General features: G+C 37.3%; 1 pseudogene; it reads right to left on the bottom strand.

Annotated features, from left to right (window-relative positions):
- Positions 1-2767: 2767 nt before the first annotated feature.
- LOC138807756 (U6 spliceosomal RNA) lies at positions 2768-2867 on the bottom strand (annotated as a pseudogene).
- Between the last annotated feature and the right edge of the window lie 18877 nt (positions 2868-21744).

Here is a 21744-nt window from a genome sequence, read left to right as displayed (position 1 = left end):
TTCCTGCTCAAGATGGCTTCAAACCACAATCGTCAGATCTCAGCCTCCTGAGTAACCAGGATTCCAGCCATGAGCCATCAATGATTTTAATAATTTAGTAAATTGTGCAGTTCCAGAAGTTATATATTATCTTTATAACCTGTGTAACATATGTGTGTATGTATATATCAATGCATACGGATAGAAATATTTTAGCATATTTTTGTATCTACAATAGATTCGTGAAATAATCCTTCATTATAAAATAAAATGGTAGCCGGGCGCCGGTGGCTCATGCCTGTAACCCTAGCTACTCAGGAGGCTGAGATCTGAGGATTGCAAGTTAAAGCAGACAGGAAAGGAAAGTCCGAGAGATTCTTTTTTTTTTTTTTTTTTTTTTTTGGGTCCGGTCGTGGGGCCTGAACTCTGGGCCTGGGCGCTGTCCCTCAGCTCTTCAGCTCAAGGCTAGCGCTCTACCACTTGAGCCACAGTGCCACTTCTGGCTTTATTCTGTTTGCTTATGTGGTGCTGAGGAATCAAACCCAGGGCCTTGAGCATGCAAGGCAAGCGCTCTACCACTGAGCCACCTTCCCAGCCCAGTCCGAGAGATTCTTATCTCCAATAAACCACTCAAAAACCGGAAGTGGCCCAAGTGGTGGAGTGCTCGCCTTGAGCTGAAGAGCTGAGGGAGAGCACCCAGGCCCAAGTTCAAGCCCCACGACAGACAAAAAATAAATAAATAAAAATAAAATTAAATGGAAACAAAAGTTAATAAGGAGCAAAACAAAGGGAATTGTCACACGTTTCTTGTTGTTGAATATAATATGAATTGTGAGAATCAGTTTGGCAAAATCATCTCTACTTTAACAAAATGGATAATAACTATTAAATCCAATTCATCTATTTGCCCTTATTGTGCATCCTCACACATGAGTGTCAAAATCAAACCACAGTTTCTGCCTTCGTATTTAACTCACCTGTTATAAGTTAGAGGATAGATGAAGTAATCAAATAAAGATTAAAATAATAGTAAGTGAGGCTATGAGTTAGAGCTGAAAATGATTTTAAATATGATAATAGCTAATTAAATTGCATATTTCTTACCTTTACACTATTGTCATGTCCCTCATTCCCACATTAGAAAAGTACATAGAAAGTTCTCACTAAACGCATTATCCTGCCCATGTAATTGTAACTCCTCTGTACAGTATGTTCACAAATAAAATTAAATTAAATTTAAAAAAATAAATAAAATATAAATAACCAAAAAAAAGAAAGTTCTCACTAAATAATATGTACAATTATGAAAAACACTTGAAAAAATATGGGCACCATGTGGTTTTAGCTTATTGTGACCTGTAGGGGGTAGTGTGTTTTTGAGGATTTGCAATACGTTCTAATGGAGATGAAGAGAGGGATGTGCTTATTCTGGAAAACTGGCTAGAAGATTGTTCCCAGAAAGATAGTGATGAATTCTTCCAAAAGGTTACAGTAAAATCACTTTCACAACCATGTTCACTGCTGCACTATTCACTGTAGAAAACTTAAGGAAACAGCCCAGATGCCCTTTGGCAGAGGGATGGTTAGAGAAAGTGTGGCACATATACACAATTGTATTGCACCCATCCATTATGAAGACTGTTACATTATTTGCAAAGAAATGGATAGATCTAAAAATATGTTAAGTAAACTCAGTCAGAGACACACACACAAAGGACCCATGTTCTGTCTCATATTTGGAAGATAGAACTTTATACAAGTTTTCACAACAATATCAACCAAAGCATTCTATTTGCAGAGAATTTAAAAGGTGTATTTTCTTATAAAATTGAATTTTTAATCCAACAAAATGAATACCAGGAAACTATCACTTAAGATATGAGGGGAATTCAAAGGGAAGGATTAAAAAGAGTTATGGAGGAAAAGAGTGAAGGCATAATATTCAATACAGATAGTATGACAGTAGAAAAAATTTAAAGTGGGGTGAGATTTGGGAGGGTGTGGTGAAGTTATGTAAAGATCCATTGTACTTAAAAACTGATTTGTTGAATGGAAATTCACTTGTACAATTATTTAAGATAATAAAAATATAATTAAAAACAATGGAGACACTTTATCTTAAACTGTGTTCTCTTAAACCATGAGTCAATATAATAGTTTCCTCCTTAGAAATGTTCTTTGCAGGTATTTTCCTCACAGTAACAGAAAAGTGATCAACACAATGCATATCAATACATTACATTGCACATCATAAAGAGACACACTATAAATTCTATTTCCATCTCTTTTAAAAATAAAATTGTTTCCTCTATAAATTGATCAGAGGCATGGATTTTGTGGCTAGTTAGTTCATTGCACATGTCTCTCTTCCTCTCTCTCTTTCATGGTTCTCATAGATAATATGATTGCTCCATAATTATCCTAACTTATTTTGCTTTTATATTTTTGGTTGCATCATTTCACTTTCTGCTCTGCCATTTCCCAAATCATTTACATAGAAGGTATTATTTCCTATTTTCTCCTTCCTAGAATAAGCTGCACATGAAGACACCATTGGTCCTCATTTTCAGTCTGTACATTTTAATACACAGGAAAATCTTTCCTCTGCTTTCTATCAGTTCTCTACTCTCCAGTTAGAATAATTTAGAATAGTAAAAATGGAAAAAGAGAAAATAAATCATTGTGAAAAGACTAACTTTTAATTATATGAATCGCATGTGTTGTTACACTTGTATTTTTGTAATCAACTTTTTAATAACTGTTTTTCATTTCTTGCATCTGAAGGATGAAAACTATGGAATACTTCGCATATTTTCATATCATCCCTGTCCAAGTGGCATGTTAATCTCTATATTGTTGTAATTTATGTATACGTGCTGCTGAAGCATGTAGTATCCTGTAAATTTAAGTAGTTAATGATGTAATCTTTATACAGGCATATATCCTTGGTTGCCTATTTGTAACAAGGAAACCTTATTGTTACTAACAATGCTATTGATCTTATTTCTCTGAAATTCTGTGTATAATGGAAAAAACATATTGTTCGGTAGATTGCTCACACTTGCAATTATTTGCCAATGACTATTTTAAGTCTTTTTCATTTTAAATTTCATCATATTTTGTAGCCTTTATAGCTAGGTTCAAAGATATGGCTTTTCAAGTACTTATTTATCAACTGAGTTAGCTTTGTGGAGCTAATGGATTCAAAGTAAGCCTTGCTGAAGAGCTACTTCTAAACTTTTGCAGCTTAAAATTTCCCAAATGAGGTCTTACTGGCACAAATGTCTACTGACCCTTTACCCTTCTTCCATGTAGTAACAGACCAACCAGAATATCTTACCCTGACAGCAAAGATTATCTTACTGGAAAAAAAAAACTAATCTTAGTTACAAGGGATCATAGAGAAATAAACAGTTCTGACTAGAAAGTATTTTATCAAAATATAATTGTTTATTATACCTACCATTTCAAAAGTAGCTAAAGCCAAGAAGGTGAAAAAAAATTGTTCTTATGCATGATTACCTAGTGTCCTGACCTGTCTACCATCCAATCAGGCAGGAACTTACACTACTGAATTTCTATTGCCAAATATTTCCATAGCTCCAGGAGAAGTCCATATTTTTCCTTGATATTAGGCCTTAAATTGGTAATGTTTTAATCACAGTGTTTCCTCTTGCCTCTAGGCTGTAAATCTACAAATGGTAAAGCTTAGGTCTAACTCTACCAAACTCTGAGGTAGAGATAATGGAATAATACTGTAAAACAGAGTTGCCTTTGATACCCTAACCACAACAGAACAATGAAAAACATTTCCTTAGATTACATACAGTTATATATTTTATATTTATATGTGCTAATTTTATGTTTCACACAAAGAAACTTGCTAGAATTAATCGATAATTTGACAAATAATTTGATATTTATTACAATAAATAGGAATATAAATAATTAGGTTTAGAATATTTATTAGAATATAAGAAGTATCAATGCAATGTCTTCGATATAAACTTGTGATACCTTCTAAGTGTTCTTAGTCTCCTGAATTCACTTGGTAAAAAAAATGTTGTTTTCCTTTAATCTGTAAGGGATTTTACTCTGCTGCTCTGTATATTGTTTTAACTCGCTGAACTCAGAATGGTTTTCCCCATATTTCTGATCATACCCAAATTTTGCTGATATGATGTCCAAAAGGTATTATTCTTCTACAGGATCCACGCGTCCTAGGATCCTAGGTCCTAGTTATCTGTATCATCAGATAAGAAGGGCAATTATTCACACCTAGGCCCATGCCACATGCCAACAGAAAGTAATTGAAAACTCATCTCAACTCCTCATTTCCTATAATAATTCAGGGCCCCAATTACACAGGATTTAGCAGTAAGCAATTGTGAAATGCAAGGCAACTTAAAATGAAAGATGAGATCACAAAATCTGAGAGAAACTACTGTAATTCACACTTTCAATTTACAGATGACCAGCCCATATTAGTGAACAAGATCACAAATGTCACAAGAATATTTTTAATACCCCTCTCCTAATGATTAATGAAATATTTCAGTCCAGTATAAGTAGGCCAAAAAATAGTTCCTGGAAGGATAGATCCATAATTTTTCTACCAAGGATAGGAAAACTTGACTTAGAAGTCAAATATAATTCAGAAAAACATGCATGCCAGCAAGTGCTTTACCACTGAGTCACCTTCCCAGCCCCTCAAATAAACTTTTTAAAGGCACATTCGCCAAAATGACATTTGACGATTATATACTTAGTAACATTAAAAGTTTTTCAAGTGGAAGGAGCAAGTTACAATAGAGTTGATTTATTATCCTGCACTAATACCAAACAGGTTCAACCATTCCGTAAATTATAGAAATAGTAGCCCCGACCATTTGTGTTGTTCAGTAGATGCCTTCCAGAAATGTGTTACCTAGATCAGCCTCCCATATTTCAAGCCTAAACATTAGCTAATAAAGTAAATTTCATCAAATAATAAAGTACATTTTAAAAGATCACGAATAGTTGCCTTATCATGTTGTTTGATGTTTTCCTTAAGAAATATGACTTTAAGTCTTGAATATGGGTACTCATGAGAGATGTGACAAACATAAAATCTGTCTTCTATTTCTATCATATTCCTCCACAGTAATAAATTTTAGTTTTCTTCTTTTCCCAAAAGTTATACATAGTAGAGAATATTATCCCATGTAAAGTAAAATAATCACAAACCATTGTACAAAGCAATTTATAAAAACTGGTAGTTAGGAAAACATTCTAAGCCATTTTTAAACTTTCTTGTTGAATAAAGATTAATCTTCCAAATGGATGAGAATAAAATCATGTCTAGGTGCTTCACGTCTCCAGTCTTGCAAATTGTTATTGCAGATGAATTAATTATGTAAATATAAGCTGATATCAGTTCAAGTATATGCAGGATTGAAATGCCATAGAATGTATATAAACCTGTCAAAGTATGAACAGACAGTTTAACAGAATGACTATCAAGAAGTTGAAACCAGAGAAGAATATTAGTAAAAACAGAATGAATGAAAAATGAAAAAGTGGCAAGCACAACTAGAATACTCAATGTACACATGTGATAAAGGAAGTGGTAAATCTGAAATAAATCTTGGAGAAGGAGTTGGTTGAGAATGATAGGAGTGACTTTGATCCAGGAGCATTGGACAATTACATGGACATATTTAATTGTAACACAATTGCACAACCTTTTGAAATTTATTTAAAAGCACAACAAAAATCAAACACATAAAAATCACAACCAAACAGCAAACTCTACAGAGTATGAATATGACCTCTCAAAATATTAAATAGTTAATCAAGGGCAGTATGGGAAAAGCAAACCAACTGTTCAAAGAGGGCAGTTTGGGGTAGGGGAGAATTTTGAACAGATTTAAATAGATTGGCTAAGGTTATAAATCACCTACATCTGCAGCAAATATTTTCTAATGGGAGATCTCTTTGTCTGAACTGGATATTCCAGTCCTGAGATACATTTGATAGCTGGTGAATATAGAATGGAAGAAACAAGATCAAAACCCATTACTCTGTTGGAGAGAAAACAGTCCTCTAGGTTTTCTCTCATCTCTCTTTACTACTCTTTTTCATACTTTTCAGTCAAGTGATTTTGAATTATATCTTTCCTTCTTTGTTCTGGCAAAATAATCGGTCAAAGTAATTCACTAAAGATTATTTGCCATTTTTTCTATTATGCTGTTTATTTGTCCAAGCGAGTCCATTAAACTTCCCTCTTGCATTTGGTTGCCACGAAAGCCCAACATCTATGATAATGAGGACAAACTCTCAGGTAAAACCTTTTCTCCAAAAAACCAGTCCAAGAAGCTGTGATCACAAATATTTAGCTATACTGTTTTTTCTTTTACCTTGAAAGTATTCTTATGTCTAAAGTGCCCACAAAAATAAGTACTCCACCACTTTTTGGTTCAATTACTTCTAACCTCAAAGATATAATTTGCTAACAAGATGCTTAGAGGAAACCAAAGAATACTCCACTTTTATCTTCTCACTTAAGACTCTCGTTAGATACCATATCAGGAACAGTGAAGTTATTCTTTTCAAAATTACTTCAATAGATTATTTTTTTCTTGGTCTTGCATTTGCTTAACAAGATGTATGGAGAAGAATAGAGTTAAATCACCGATACCTTGGATGACAGTGTCTGTTACAAAGGACAATACTTCGATGACCTATTTCTATGTCCTCCTCTTAGCTCTTACCTGATTTCCAATTAATCACAGCTTCTTGGGTTAAAGTCTAGTGAAGTGGAAGGACTATAAGACCTCCCCCACTGCTACGTCTTCATGGTTTCTCTTTTAAAACTATTTTATTTGGATGTGGAACTTATGTTTATGTCTTCATTCGATCTAGTGTGCATTGAAGTGAGACAAATAGGCTCTGTAAAACCACTTTATGTAGGTAAAATATTAAGACAATCTATTTTAAAAAGTTTTGGCCTCCCTCCATTGCTGAAGCTAATACGCTTAGCTAGGGCTTCGAAGAATACTGTTTTCTTACTTTTTCCATTTGCTCTTCTTTTCTGATCCCAAAACTTTTTGGCTTATGTAATAAGAGAAGTCTTCACAGTCTCATGTTAATAATGATATTATATTTTTGAGCCACTTAGAAATGTGAAATCATTTGTTTGAAGTATCCAATCAGATTTTTTTCTGTGTTTCAGTGCTTTATATGCAAAGACATTGTGGAAAGTATTATAAACAGAAAAGTGTAAACCCAATATCTTCTTTCATTGTGGAGGGCACTTTCCCCTAAATAGTTTGAACACAATTATCTTTTTCAGAGAATTACTGTTTAGTAAGTAAAGGTCAAATCACAATTTTGATGTCTTTTTTTTTTTTTTTTTTTTGTCTGTCGTGGGGCTTGAACTCTGGGCCTGGGCGCTGTCCCTCAGCTCTTCAGCTCAAGGCGAGCGCTCTACCACTTGAGCTACAGCGCCACTTCCGGTTTTCTGGTGGTTTATTGGAGATAGGAGTCTCATGGTCTCTCCTGCCCGGGCTGGCTTTGAACCTCGATCCTCAGATCTCAGACACCTGTGTAGCTAGGATTACAGGCGTGAGCCACCAGCGCCCGGCTTTGATGTCTTTTTTTAAAGAACTTTGAATTTAAATTCCACTACAACCTTGTTTCACACAGTAAGAGTATATTTTTTGGGTAAGGAAAATTCTCAAGGTAACCTACAGGATTTACAGCAAGGTTTGTGAGGTTTGTCTGTTTAGTGTGAAAAAGAGCCATTTTCACCCACATCACTCCCTCTCAGCTAAATCTCCATGGATTTCTTTGCATGAAAGCCTATTCTCCCAGGCAATTTTATTTTTTAATAGGCTAAGTTGTTAAAAAGTTTGAACAATTAAAATTTACCTGTCATAACTTTAAAACTCTTTTGAAATTCCTTTAACAGAATCGCGAATTCACCAATCCTAATTCCATCTTTACCATATTAAACAGTTAAAATGTTGTTTTCATGATATCATGTCCATGCAACTATTATTTTCCAGGGCCTTTTTTATGTTATATATATGACCATATATGCTGATGCTAAGCAAAATAAAATCCAAGATATGGAAACAGAGATTTTTATTTGTGGTTGTTGTTTTTAATGTACTATGTGATTTCTATTTTCTTTTGACATTTTTCCCTATGGTTTATTCCCTGCTGTATTTGATTTGGATACCCTGTGTACTGGTATACATTTACCTTAATTACAGAAAGGAATAGGAACAACAAAATGGTGAGAAATAGGACAAAGGGAAAACCAATGCAATAACAATGCTCTCAAGACAATATGATGAAAATGTACATTACAACTTGTGAGGGGTATTGTGGTGACGGAAAACTGAGAAAAATGAGAAAGGGGATAACAAGTTTGAAACATTATGTATTCACTACCTTACAATTACTGTAACTCCACTGTACATAACTTTGACAAGAAAATTAAATTAAATAAATAAGCTACATGAAATAAAATTTCACTGTATTGGTATAGTAAATATTATTATTTTTTAGTAACTTTTAAAAATCAATACTATTTGGCATTAAATTTGAATTAATTACACCTTTTTAATCAGAGGGCCATCAACTTGAATGTTATCCAACTAGACAATATTTTCACAATATACTTGCCAATATTTTGAAAAAAGAATAAATTTAAACTTTCTCATACAAAAACAGTAAACAGTTTCATTCAATGGAAACCCATAACTTTTAAAAGTAAATAAGTTGTTAAGAGGACAGAATATATGTGTTCTTCAAAATTCCTATGACTAATATCTACTCATTTTCAAATTCTGAACATTCCTACCTGAGAGATTCAAAAGAATACCTGTTTGCATGTTATGTAATTCTGCAATAGATTCATATTCCAATGGGTTGCTACAGATTGAGAAATAAACAGAAAAATAGCCACATTCTGGTAAAAGATAAAACTATGAAGCATCTGTAATAATTAATTTTTCAAGAGTAAGCAATTGTTTATCAGGGTAAGCTATTATTTATGTGACCATCAATCCGAAGACTTATGCCATAAAGTCATCATACCCCAACAGTTTCCAAGGTGTAGGGTGCACCTCAAAGGTTCCCTTAATTTACAACACTAATAGCTTATCTTTATTGTGAAAAATACTACACCTCTGCTAATGTGATGCCCTCCATGTTCTGGAAAGAACACCACAATAAACTGGGTTGCATCATTTTCCCACCCCTAGTATTCTTGAGATCAGACCATTTGCAAATATTATTTATATTTATACTTTTTTAATTACCATAGATATTCAGGATGCTACGAGCGCAATGTTACAGTTCAAAGCAAACCCAGGCAGGAAGGTTCCTTAGATGCTTATCTCCAATAAACTTCTCAGCAAAAGCCAGACACAAGTGGCACTGAGATTGAAATGGTAGGGCACAAGCCTTGAGCATGAACAGGCTCAGAGACAGTGTCCAGGACCAGAGTTCAAGCACTAGGACAAACCAATAAAACAAAAAAATGAAAACAAACCCCTAATCTAGCATTTTTCTCATTGTATACAGAGGCACATAATTAAGGGAATTGCTTCCTGTGTTACATAGGTAGAAGAAAAAGATGTCACACAATTATTCTCCTCATACTATGTTATACCAAAGCTTCAAAAAATTGCTTTTGATAAATTTATAAATTAATATCATGCATTTCTTGGCAACTCTGTCTACATTATTCACATTATCATTTTATACATGAATTGTTGGAATTATCTATTAACTAATTTCTAATTATATCTCTCTTGAAAGAATATTCTAGGCAAGTAGACTGCAAGAATCATTTGTGAATTTGTCAATTAAACCCTCTATTTAAAAATAATTTTGGGGCTGGGAAGGTGGCTCAGTGGTAGACTGCTTGCCTTACAGGCATGAGGCCCTGGGTTCGATTCCTCCACACCACATAAGCAAAAAATTCGGAAGTGGTGCTGTGGCTCAAGTGGTAGAGTACTAGCTTTGAGCTGAAGAGCTGAGGGAAAGTGTGCAGCCCCAGAGTTCAGGCCACACAACTGACAAAAAAAGAAAAGAATTTTTAAATATCTAATAGAATATGAAATTACAAACAAAACCAAAATATTTATTTTAAATCTCAATTCTAATTTAGCAACATTTACAAAGTCCTACATTAGATAAACTTTGCTATTTCTCCAGGCTTAAGCCTTTGTAATCCTTCATCATTTCTTTGGAATCCAACAGAATGATGATTACTTACTTTCTCAAATTTTGGAAGGTAATCATGAGTCATTTTGCATCTAGGAATATTCTGTAATGGAGAGAGAATTTAAAACACAAGTGAGGATTATATATGAGTTGCATTTCAATAGGAAACTTGACTTCGCAAAAAATGACAAAATTAGCCCTGCATTCCAACTGTGTATTCCTTTCTTGTTTGGTTTGTTTTATTAAGACAAAATTATACTACCTGGTCCAGGGAAGGTATCACTATGTAATTCCACTCTCTAATCTTCTGTTTTAGTCTGAGTGCTAGAATTCTAGGCTTATATCACATTGCCCTGCCATAGTTTCTTGTTATATTTAATCTAAATACAGATTACCATTTCTGAATTTCTCCAGTGATATTACCCACTACACTGCTCAAACTGTTCCTGTACAATTTTCAAACATTTTCTAACATTTGACACAGGATATGAACATTTTCAGATGCACCTGCGGGGTCTCTGATTCGTTCCTCAATGGATCCGATACCTTTAATAATGATTACTTGACTCTCTTACTATCTCTGGTCCCTACCTATGTAATATTCTCAAATACTTTTGAAAAAAAGAACTTGAGGACTTTCTAATATTAAAAATTATCACATAATTCTAGTCTTACTCAGGACATATTTTCTATTGTTTTGTAATTTTTCTACATATTATGAGAGTCATTTCATTTGTGCATTTGTGTGTGCACATATAAGTGCCTCTGTGTGTATGTGTATGTTTGTATATATGTACACAAAAGCCTCAAGCTCTTATTCATAAATCTTGCTCATGACTGGTATTCCATCACCTGAGCCATTCTTCCAATACAGCTTTTGGCTCCTCAATTATAGGTACTGTTGCAAAGACTGTTCTAGCCTAGCTGGTTGCAAACTGAACTTCCCAGACTCCATTACATTCTTAGGTTTTATTTCTCCAGAAGTATCAACTTTTAAGCTATAAACATTTTTGTGAGTGTAAAGTCTATGCTGTAGCCGAGGTTTTAACTCAAGAATTCAAATAAAGATAGATTAATATACCCATTACATATCCTGAGTGTACACTGTTAGAAATGTGATCGTAAGCTGAGTGGTGGTGAGATCTGAGGATTGGGGTTCAAAGCCAGCCCGGGTAAGAAAGTACTGGAGACACTTTTCTGCAATTAACTACAAGAAAACTGGAAGTTGCACTGTGGATCAAGTGGTAGAGCATTAGCCTTGAGCTGAATAGCAGAGGAACAGTGCCCAGGCCCAGAGTTCAAGTGCCAAGACCACCACCAACAACAATAAATATATAAGGAAAGAAAAAGAAATATCATCTTAGCCAGCAGTTCATTGCTAGTATAAGCCCTGTTCTCTCAAGATGGATTTTTTTTCCATTTAAGTCCATGCTTTTATATCTGACTTGCATTGGAACCAGAATTATACTTCCATTCTACTTTCTACAGAGTTGTGTGATTAGCAAGTGTGATTTAGAAAGGGAGTGGCTTCATACTTCGTGTTCCACCTAGGAGTAATGCTTTCTCTACATCACTCCCATAAATCTACATACTGGACTTGGCTTTATTGTTTCAATGTTGTCTTATTTGTAGAGTCTTCTATAGTGTGTTGAACCCATATACTTTAACACAGAACTTCTCTTTCTCCTATTATTGCTATAGTTTCCCTTACTGTTAATTCATATACACGGGAAATAATGTGCTGTACATACACTCACAAAAGGAATGATCTGAGAACCTTCTTCCCATTTACAATTCACTTTAATTTACAGAGACCTTAAAAAGTTTGAACTCAATATACTCACGGATAATATATTTATAAGCAATATAATTTTCATATTTTCTCTTTACTAAGTTTTCTCTGAAACACGTTTTACCTCATGTCCAAAGGTGTCCTTGTGTTATTTCAGTGAAGCCAGGAAACATTTATTATACCTCAAGCAGCACCATCATTTGTTACTGGAAGTAATGGTAACTGGATGTGGAAACTGATCCCAGGAGAGGAATGGAACATAGAGGAATGACAAAGTTCAAGTTAACTTGTGCTTTCCTTTTTACTGTACAAGAAAAGAATCCCAAGGCTTGAAGGAAACTCTGTTCTTGACTTTTTTTGAATATGTTCTTTACTCATATAAAACTTTTCTGTAAAGTTCTAGTTGAGAGTATTACAAAAATAATGTGCCATTTGAAAGCCATCATAGAACAAAAGGAAATAACGTTGTTTAAAAAGTGTTCTACTGCAAAGAAACAAAGACATGGAGGTTTAAATGCCTTATGGATGGATATTTCACCCCTGAGAGGAATCTCTATTTGCAGGAGTCAGTTATCAATTTCTTTAGTCTGGTCCTGAGTTCTCCAGAGCAATAAGGATTCCAGAAAAGCAGGATCCAGTGAGTATGATCACCAAAAGGAGCCTATTTTCAATACTTCCCAAGGCTATCTACAAATTCAACGCGATACCTATCAAAATTCCACCCTCATTCTTCAAGGAAATAGAGGAGGCAATCCAAAAATTCATATGGAACAATAAAAGACCCCGAATAGCAAAAACGCTCCTCAACGGAAAGAACACTGCTGGAGGAATATCAATACCAAATTTCAAACTCTACTATAAAGCCATAGTAATCAAAACAGCTTGGTATTGGCATAAGAACAGACCTCAGGACCAATGGAATAGAATTGAAAACCCAGAAATGAACCTACAGACCTATAGCCATCTAATCTTCGATAAGGAAGCTAAAACAATAGAATGGAAGAAAGACAGCCTCTTCAGTAAATGGTGCTGGCAAAATTGGTTAACTACATGTAGAAAACTAAAGCTAGATCCTTATATATCACCCTGCACCAGAATCAACTCCAAATGGATCAAAGACCTTGAACTCAAAGCAAACACTCTGAAAACATTACAGGATGGAATAGGAGAAACCCTAGGTCTCCTTGGCTCAGGTCGAAATTTTCTGAATAGAGACCCGGAAGCACAACAAATCAAAGAAAGGTTGGACAAATGGGATTGCATAAGATTGCAGAGCTTCTGCAGGGCAAATGACATAGCTGGCAAGATCAATAGAAAGCCCACGGATTGGGAGAAGATCTTTACTAGCCATACAATGGACAAGGGTCTCATATCTAAAATATACTTGGAACTCAAAAAATTAAACCACCCAACAACAAATCCTCAAAGAAACAACTGCCCAATAAATAAGTGGGCGAAAGACTTAAAGAGAAGCTTCTCTGAAGAAGAAAGAAGGATGGCCAATAGACACATGAAGAAATGTTCAACATCCCTAGCCATAAAAGAAATGCAAATCAAAACAACATTGAGATATCACCTCACTCCAGTTAGAACAGCAAAAATCAAGAACTCTAACAACAACAGATGCTGGAGGGGATGTGGACAGAAAGGAACGTTACTTCATTGTTGGTGGGAATGTAAACTTGTTCAACCACTTTGGAAAGCAGTATGGAGGTTCCTCAGAAGACTTCACATAGATCTCCCCTATGATCCAGCAATCCCACTTTTGGACATTTACCCAAATGTTTACAAACAAGACCACACTAAAGCTACCAGCACAACTATGTTTATTGCAGCATTATTTACCATAGCTAAGATATGGAACCAACCCAGATGCCCCTCAGTAGATGAATGGATCAAGAAAATGTGGTATATATACACAATGGAATTCTATGCCTCCATCAGAAAGAATGACATTTCCCCATTTGTTAGGAAATGGAAAGGTTTGGAAAAAATTATATTAAGTGAAGTAAGCCAGGCCCAAAGAAGCATAGGTCCCATGGTTTCCCTTATTTGCAATATCTAGTATAGGTATGAGTCAAGCGGAAAATGTCAGATAATGTGATGTTAGGAAAATGAACCCTTAAATATGTATTTTAATGTTTTCGTTTCTTTCATGCATGTGTTTCTAACGCATTTATAAGATTATTTCTTTGTTGCTTTGTATGTCCCTCCCCCACAGTGTAACCCCCGCTTTCACTATATTTGATGTCAGTATAACATGTGGAGGAGATAGGGACAAACAAGTCGTTTAAGGATTCAGGTGGACCTGTTGCAACAATGAGAAGTACAAAATGTCATGTCAAAACCAGCTTTACAATGTCGGTGTGGGGGGGGAGGGGGGTGTAATTGGGTGGGGGGAGGGGGGTAAAATTGGGTGGGGGGAGGGGGGAGGCGGGGAAGGGAAGTGAAGCGTAAACAAAGGAGGAGGCTGCAATGCTTGGTAAGAAATGTATGCATTATCCTGCCCATGTAATTGTAGCCCCCCTGTACAGTATGTTCTCAAATAAAATAAAATACAATTAAAAAAAAAAAAGGAGCCTATTTTCAAATGAGTACTCCTTTAAGGAGGGTCCCAAAGAAATATCTGGGTTTTTTTGTTTGCTTGTTTGGTTCGTTTGTGCTGGTTCTGGGGCTTGAACCCAGAAGCTGGACCCTGTCCCTGAACAATTTTCTGTCCTGCCCACCTGCCCCCAAAGCTAGTACTCAGCTGCTTGAGCCAAAACTCTACTTGTGCTTTTTTGGTGTTTAATTAAAAATGAATTTGAGAGACTATCCTGCCTGGGTTAGCTTTGAACTAAGATAGTAAGAAAGCTAAGTGACATCAACTGAATAGACTTCTCTTTTGAAATAACTAATATTTGATGAAATTTTTTGTAAAGCTAATATTTGACTATTTTTAAAAGTAGAGAATATGTCCAGCAAAGAAGCCATAAAGTAAGTAATTCAGCAAAAGTAGGTGCATTGAATCATTTTGTAATTTATTTTTCTGCTTGGGAAGATTATTAATTTTGTCGTTCCTTTGGGGGAAACAAAGTCATCTTTCACTTTATTTGTTGGTCATGGGGCTTGAACTCTGATCCTGGGCGCTGTCCCTCAGCTCTTCAGGTCAAGTTGAGTGCTCTACTACTTTTGCTACAGAACCACTTCCGGGTTTCCTGTGCTTAATTGAAGATAAGGGTCTCATGGGCTTTCCTGACCAGGCTGTCTTTCAACCACAATCCTCTGGTCTCAACATTCTGAGTAGCTAGTATTACAGGCATGAACCACCAGCACCTGGCTCATATTTGCATTTACATGCACTGAATGACACTATGTAGACAAACAATGGAAATTTGAACCAAATGATGCCATTGCAGCTTTTCAGAAAATTTGAGGTAGCAATAATATGTCCTCCTTTTCCATTCTGTTACATTAATGACTCATTAGCTATGGGATCCCTCCATTAACATCCTCTACCATCTGTATTGGTGTATTTGGTATCAGGAAATGTTCATAGAGAAATATAGAAAGACAGATTTTTAGAAAGCAAAGGATATCGAGTATGAAAGAACAGCATAGAGAGAGATACATTTATCACTCAGAGATTAATAACTAGCCTAAGAGATTTAGAATGCTAAAGGCAATGAGGAATAAGCCTAGTTGAAAACTAGTTCTTCAATAACCAAAATTGTTTTCTAGAACAATTTCTGGTATACCTTAGTTACTATCATTTATTCCTTCCATCTGGAGTTATTTTTTCTCTTGTGTCACAACTGTTAATTAGCCTCTGCCTTTTTTTGCAGTCACTGACCAAAAAGGTTTCCAAATGTCACTTAGATTACCCTTCTCTTTGTGATTAGCAGTGACCACACAAAATCCTGGAATCTTTGAATTTCCAGAATTAATCTTCACCCGAAATCTAAGCACATTACTGGCATTAATTGCTGTGACCTAATGACCAAACCTTTTTTTTCCAAAACATTATTATAAGTAAAATACATGAATTAGGGACTACTGTCAGGTTTCAGTTTGGAAGGAGCAATTATATATTCAAAGTAGGGATTCTTTATTTTGCATTTACTAGTTTTTTCTTTTATATTGTGAAAATACTGTACAGAAGGGTTACAATTACAGGGGCAAGATGAGTACATGTCTTATCAAGCATTGTATCCTCCTCCTTTGGTTCCCCTTGTGACCCCCTCCCATCCTCCACCTGCCCCCAGACCCAATCCTCCTTCCCATCCCCCCCACCAAAGTTGTAAAGTTCGTTTTTGACATAACGACTTGCATATCTCATTGTTGCAATGGGTCCACCTGTATCCCTATTTAAATGACGTGTTTTTTCCCTTCCCCTCCACAAATTATATCATTATCAAGTACAGTGAAAGTAAGGGTTATACTCTGGGTGAGGGAAATACAAAACAACCAAGAAATAATTTTATAAATGTGTTAGAAAAAAATCACATGAAAGAAAAAACATTTAAATACATATTTTAGGGTTCATTTCCCTAACAGCAACTTATCTGATCATTTCTGCTTGACTCAGACATACACTAGTTATTGCAAATAAGGGAAACCCAGGGCTTTCTTTTTTCCTTCCTTCCTTCCTTCCTTCCTTCCTTCCTTCCTTCCTTCCTTCCTTCCTTCCTTCCTTCCTTCCTTCCTTCCTTTCTTTCTTTCTTTCTTTCTTTCTTTCTTTCTTTCTTTCTTTCTTTCTTTCTTTCTTTCTTTCTTTCTTTCTTTCTCTATTTTCCTTTCTTTCTGTCTTTCTGTCTTTCTTTTTTTGCTCAAGGCTAGCCTTCTACCACTTGAGGCACAGCACCACTTCCAGTTTTTTTTGTTTATGTGGTAATGGGGAATTGAACCCAGGGTTTCATGCATGTTAGGCAATCAATGTACCATGAAGCCACATTCACAAAGCCCTAAATGACTTTCTTAAGATGGCATTACATTTTCATTCCATAACTATATCATAATTTTGACCAGGTGCTAGAAAATGATGTAAAAAACAATACAATATAGTAAGTCCAGGAAGGTTGGATGGAAAATGAATAACCATCATGGTCTAGCCAGGGCACAGAGGGGCTTACGTCATGGAGCTGTTTCAACAGTCTGAGCTAGACAGCTCCTGACCCACAGCCCACTTCCTGAATGAGAGGGCTACCTTGGGTTCCAGGCACATAGGGACACTGGGCCACCTCATCCAGAAAACATTCAACCAGTTACTATGTGAGAGACGAAGAAAGAAAATCAGAATTATGCTTAAGTTGGGTGCCAGTGGCTCAGAACTCTAATCTTAGGTACACAGGAGGCTGAGATATGATGATCATGGTTCATAGCCAGTCCGGGCAGAAACGTCTGTGGGACTCTTATCTTCAACCACCAGAAAACCGGAAGTGCGCTCAAGTGGTAGAGCACTAGCCTTGATCTGAAGAGCTTGGGAATGGCGCCCAGGCCTAGAGTTCAAGACCCACAACTGACAAGAAGTGATTCCCACCACATCAAGTGGACTGAATAGCACCCATTGTCCCAAGGAGCATGGTAGAGAAGTCAGGCTGAGCTTCCTGTGACCTTGAGGTCATAAGTAGGTCACCCAGCTTCTCCGTGCATCTGTTTCCTCAGCTGCAAAACTCAACAGAGTGAAGGATCCCCTTCCCCATGGGGATAGGGTAATGATGAGAGCCATGTTTTGTTTCATAATCCCACATCTGTTGCACAATTAATAACAGACCCCACCTGAGCCTTTTCCAGGTATCTTCCTGTCATATGCTCACAGAATTGCCGAGAACCTTATCTGAAGGATGCTCCCTCTGTGCCTAGCCATGCTCCACAGAACCCTCTGTATGAATCCCTTGTTTCCTCACAACTGTCCTCTGAGGAGACTGAAGTCTGATGGTTTCGGCACTATCCAGAACTTCATCTGTGGTCAAGAATCTGCTGGCATGGACTAAAAGTTTGGGATATCTATCTAAACCAATAACTGAGCATGGCGCTACATGTCCACCATCCCAACTACAGAGGACCATGCTTGGAGGAGCATATCTGTCACAGATAGGAGGACCCCGATCCAGCACAGCCTGAATCTCTATTGAGTCTCTTTCTCAGAAATGCCCAAGACAGAAAGGTGGCTCCTCAGAGCCAGGGAGAGGAAACAAGCAGGGGTCAGGGGGACCCCAGTGGAGTGTCTTACCAGCGGCAGGGGTAGCGTTGGGGCAGCCACTCACCTGTGCTGCTCAGAGAAGCTATTGGCAGCTGTGCCAGGTGGGAAGAGCAGTGATGGAGGTGGCATTGTGGATACATGGGCCCAGAGCAGAAGACCAGGGGCAGGGACCTGGTTGGGGCCTTATGACTGCTGGCAGTGCTCCATTGCCTGAGGTTTGAAACCCAGCACCGCAAGAAGTGGGGAGGGAGGTGGGGCGCTGGTGGGAGCATCAATTTCCTACTATACTCCAAACTCTCCTCAAGTCTCTTGCTGATCACTCAACCACCTCTACCTTCCTCAACTTCTGGTAGTGTTGTAAACAAACAGAGGGAATCCTGGTGCTCCCCCGCATCATGGAATGCGGGCGTGGTCACCATTCTTGTATCTCATTGGTCAGAAAGGAACATGAAAGAATGGGGGTGTGGCTGTAATCCTGTGATGCAAGCAGTATGGGCAGCTCAAGGCTGGCCCTCCACATTTACAGCTATTTATTCTGCCAGGTGTTGGATTTGAACTAAGGATCAGGGTAAATCTGCAGCAATGTGGATGAAGGGGAAGATCACCGTACTTGAAGATAAGAATGTCAAGCCTGTTCACTAGTCCTGAATTCAAGCCCCATCCCTGGAAAACATACTATTTACATGCATTGTAAAGATAGGATTTATACTTACCTATAGATGTTCAGTCCATACATGTTTGGTGTGGTTGTTCATTGTATTTTTTGTTTTATTCATTTATTTACCATTGATTTTACTATATGAAACCCATTTCATTTATTACATTGATGACATCCTATCACAGAGCACTAGGTTTGTAGAAATGTACTCCATCATGCTTGACACCTAGAATTCTCAGAATAAAGGAAAACAAGTTTCACATTCAGCTTCTTACTCGACGATCCACTTGTTAATGTTACTGGGATCTCAACTCAGGGCCTAGAAGGAACAATTGGCCAATAAATCAAGGTGAACACACCAACCTGTGAGCAACCAAGGAGCTAGGTCATTCCCAGGATCTGACATTGACCCCCAGGGTGGTCCAATATAAGTTCATAATTTCATAAGTTCATAATTTAAACATACGATCTAAATTGACATACATGTGTGGACAGCATCTTGTGTTTGGTGCACTTCTCCTTATTTTGTCTCTAATTCATGGAGGTATTGTTTATTTTACTAAGTATGGTGACAGGTATAACTGTGCTGACATGGACGACTACCTGTTCCCATGGTTATAGGGTTGCCTATGCATTTTCCATCCTCTTCTTTCACAGGAGAGGAAAACGTGTGCAACAACTGGCTTCTGACATCAGAATGTATCTTTTGTCAGTGCTGGGATTTGAACTCAGGTCTGGGTAGCTCTGTTGCACTGTGGGAAAATTGAAGCTCGCCATCCTTGAAGACTAGAATGTCAGGCATGGTCCAGGGCCTGATTTGAAGGCCCAGCACTGGACAAAATAATAAGCCCACCTTTTTTAAACATAAGATCTCTCTTTACCTACAGGAGTGGTATGCATCTTGAGTTCATTGTAGTTATACTTTTTTAATTTGTGTCTTATTCATGGATGTATTGTGTATTTTATTGAGTATGGTGACAGATATAACTGTGCTGACATGGATGACAACCTATTTCCATGGCTATAGAGTTGCCTCTATAGCATTCTCCATCTGCGCTGAGACCCAGGATTTTCGCAGGACAGGAAAAAAGGTGGATCAATTGGATTCTTACATCAGGTTGAATATTTTGGCAGTGCTGGGATTTGAACTCAAGGTCCAGCAGGCCCAATCAGTGAAAGGGACATGTTGAGAACACCAACCTGTGAGCCACTAAGGAGCTAAGCCATTCCCAGGACCTGAGATCCAGCCCAGGTGGGGGCCAATATAGCCATAAATTCATAATTAAACAGAGGATCTATATTTCTAAACATTGGTGAGCAGCATCTTGTGTTCGGTGTAGTCATTCTCTTTATTTTGTGTCTTATTCATTGATGTATTGTGTATTTTCTTGAGTATAGAATGACAGATATAACTCTGGTGAACTGGATGACAACCTATTCCCATGAGTATAGACTTGCCTATACATTCTCCTTCCTAGGTGAGACACAGAACTTGCACAGCCTAGGAAAACAGATGCAACAACTGGCCTCTCACATCAGGGTGAACTTTTGGCAGTGCTGGGATTCGAACTCAGAGCCTAGGAGGCCCAACTGCCCAATGGGATCATGTGATCATACCAGACTGTGAGCCACTAAGGAGCTGGGTCATTCCCTGGAACTGAGTTCGAGCCCCAGGGAGGCCACAATTGTCATCAATGCATCATTGAAACAAGGTATGTATATTCACATCCGTGTGTGGACTTCATCATGCATTGAGTGTAGTTATTCTCTTTATTTTGTATGCTATTCATGGATATATTGTGTATTTTCTTGAGTATATAATGACAAGTATACCTTGACTGACATGGATAACAACTTATTCCCATAGCCACAGGGTGGCCCATTTATTCTCCATCCTAGCTGAGACCCATGACTTGCACAGGAAAGAAAAACAGGTGCAATGATTGGCTTTTGACATCAAGCTGAATCTTTTGGCAGGCCTGGGATCTGAACTTGGGACCTAGCAGGCCCAATTGGTGAATGGGTCCACATGAGCACACCAGCCTGTGAGCCATGAAGGACCAAGGCCATTCAAAGACCTGAGATTGAGGCCCGCGGCAGGGGGAAACTGGGGAGGATAATAGTCACCCACTCATAAGCTGAAGGTAGTATGCAAATAAGTACATATTTGTGTAGAGTAGGAGAGATGACGACTTGTAATGGAATCCATTCTGTGTGACTACTGTTTCTTGGATCTTTCTGGATGCCTCCATTTCATGACTGTGATGATAATTATCATGCTTCATCAACTCTTCTCTACAAATAATCAATACTCCATGAGTCTTGCCTATCATTTCCTATTCGCATCATGCATGAACTACTCATTCAGGGATGAGATCGATCGCTTTCCATGACTCCTCATAGGTTCACAAACGAGTATCTCAGGGTCCCCCGCAATTTCCTCCTTGTAGGGGGGGCTGATTTCAAGCCTCAGACCTGGAAAGTTCATCTTACATACGTTTTAAAGTTAGGATTTGTAATTCCGTACAGCTGTTCAGTCCATATTGTGTTTGCTGTGGTTATTCATTTTATTTCTTGTTTTATTCATTTATTTACCATTTATTTTATTGACTCTGATGATACATATACAATTTATTACATAGTTTACATCCCATCACAAAGTATCTAGATTTTAGATGTGTTCTCCATCAAGCCTGGCAGTGCTAGGATCTGAACTCAGTGCCTAGCAGGCTCAATTCAAGAATGAGTGAGTTTGAGCATGGCAGCCTCTAGCCAATGAGGCTGTCAGATGGTTCCCAGATCGACCCCTAGGTTTGGCCAAAACAGTGATACATGGATAGGCAGATGGTGGTATACAAATAAATATACATTGGTAAAGAGTGCCAGGGCTGTCTATCTATGATTAAATGACAC

This window comes from Dipodomys merriami, unplaced genomic scaffold (genome assembly GCF_024711535.1).
Source record: "Dipodomys merriami isolate MVZ:Mamm:240054 unplaced genomic scaffold, mDipMer1.0.p SCAF_43, whole genome shotgun sequence".
NCBI classification, from domain to species: Eukaryota; Metazoa; Chordata; class Mammalia; order Rodentia; family Heteromyidae; genus Dipodomys; species Dipodomys merriami.
The sequence above is the reverse complement of the archived record's forward strand: the minus strand, read 5'-3'. Positions and strand labels throughout refer to the sequence as shown.